The following is a 1962-nucleotide window of genomic DNA, read 5'->3' as shown; positions in this document are numbered from 1 at the left end:
TAGGTGTTTTTTTTTTTTTTTTTTCCTATAGAGTTGTTTGATCTCCTTACATATTCTGGTTATTAATCCCTTGTCAGATAGGTAGTTTGAAAATATTCTCTCCCATTCTGTGGGTTGTCTCCTCACTTTGGTGAATTTTTTTCTTTGTTGTGCAGAAGCTTTTAAATTTGGTGTAATATTAGTCTATTTTTGCTTTGGTTGCCTGTGCTTGTGGGGTATTGCTCAAGAAATCTGTGCCCAGAAAAATGTCCTGGAGATTTTCCCCAATGTTTTCTTGTAGTAGTTTCATGGTATGAGGTCTTAGCTTTAAGTCTTTAATCCATTTTAATTTGATTTTTGCATGTGGCTGGAGATATGAGTATGGATTCATTCTTCTACATATGGATATCCAGTTTTCACAGCACCATTTATTGAAGAGACTGTCTTTCCCCCAATGTATGTTCTTGTCATCTTTGTCAAAAATGAGTTTACTATAGTTGTGTGGATTTGTTTCCATATTCTCTACTCTGTTCCATTAGTTTCTGCATCTGTTTTTATGCCAGTATCATGCTGTTTTGGTTACTATTGTTCTGTTGAATAAGTTGAAGTCAGGTAATGTGAATCCTCCAATTTTGTTCTTTTTTGCTTAGGATAGCTTTGATTATTCTGGATCTTTTGTGGTTCTACATAAATTTTAATATTGTTTTTCTTATTTCTGTGAAGAATGTGATAGGTATATTGATAAGGATTGCATTTAATCTGTAGATTCCTTAGAATAGTATGGACATTTTAATAATATTGATTCTTCCAGTCAATGTACATAGAATATCTTTCCATTTCATGGTGACCTCTTCAATTTCTTTTATCAGTATTTTATAGTTTTCATTATAGAGGTCTTTCACTTCTTTTATTAACTTAATACCGAGCTGTTTAATTTTATCTGTGGCTATTCTACATGTGATTTTTTAAATTTCTTTTTCATATTCTTCACTGTTGTCATATAGGAATGCTACTGGTTTTTGTGTATTGATTTCTATCCTGCAAATTTACTGAATTTGTTTATTAATTCTAATAGTTTTTGAGGAGTCTTTAGATTTGTTAAAATATAAGACAATATCATATTCAAGGAAGGATAATTTGACTTCATCTATTCCAATTCATATGCCCTTTATTTCTTTCTCTTGTCTGGTTGCTCTAGCGAGGATATCCAGTACTATCCTGAATAACTGTGGTGAAAGTGGACATCCTTGTTGTGTTTTAGATCTAAAAGGAAGGCCAGGCATGGTGGCTCACGCCTGTGATCCCAGCACTTTGGGAGGCTGAGGCGGGTAGATTGCTTAGGGTCAGGAGTTTGAGACCAACCTGGCCAACATGGTGAAATCCCGTCTCTACTAAAAATACAAAGTTAGCTGGGTGTGGTGGCGTGCACCTGTAGTCCCAGCTACTGGAGAGGCTGAGGCAGGAGAATCGCTTAGAACATAGGAGGCAGAGGTTACAGTGAGCCGAGATCACACCACTGCACTCTAGCCTGGGCGAGAGAGTCAGACTCGGTCTCAAAAAAAATATATTCAATTAAATTAAAATTTAAAATTTAAAAAGATCTAAAAGGAAAGGCTTTCAGTTTCTCCCCATTAAGTATGGTACTAACTGTTGGTCTGTCATACATGGCTTTTATTATGCTGAGTTGTTTCCTCTATCTCGTTTTTGAAGGCTTTTTTATTGTGAAACGAGGTTGGAATTTTTCAAATGCTTTTTCAACATATTGAAATGATCATGTTGTTTTTGTCCTTCATTCTGTATCAGATTGATTGATTTGTGTATGTCGAATGATCCTTGCATCCTGGGGATAAATCTCACTGAATGATCTGTTTTATGTATGTTGAATTCAGTTTGCTAGTAATGTCTCATTTTTCATCTCTGACTTCATTTATTAGATCTTCTCTTTTTCTCTTAGTCCAGTTAAAGGTTTGTCAATTTTGTTTA

Source organism: Mandrillus leucophaeus, unplaced genomic scaffold, assembly GCF_000951045.1.
Source record: "Mandrillus leucophaeus isolate KB7577 unplaced genomic scaffold, Mleu.le_1.0 Scaffold174, whole genome shotgun sequence".
Taxonomy (NCBI): Eukaryota; Metazoa; Chordata; class Mammalia; order Primates; family Cercopithecidae; genus Mandrillus; species Mandrillus leucophaeus.
This window is presented reverse-complemented; position numbering follows the sequence as displayed.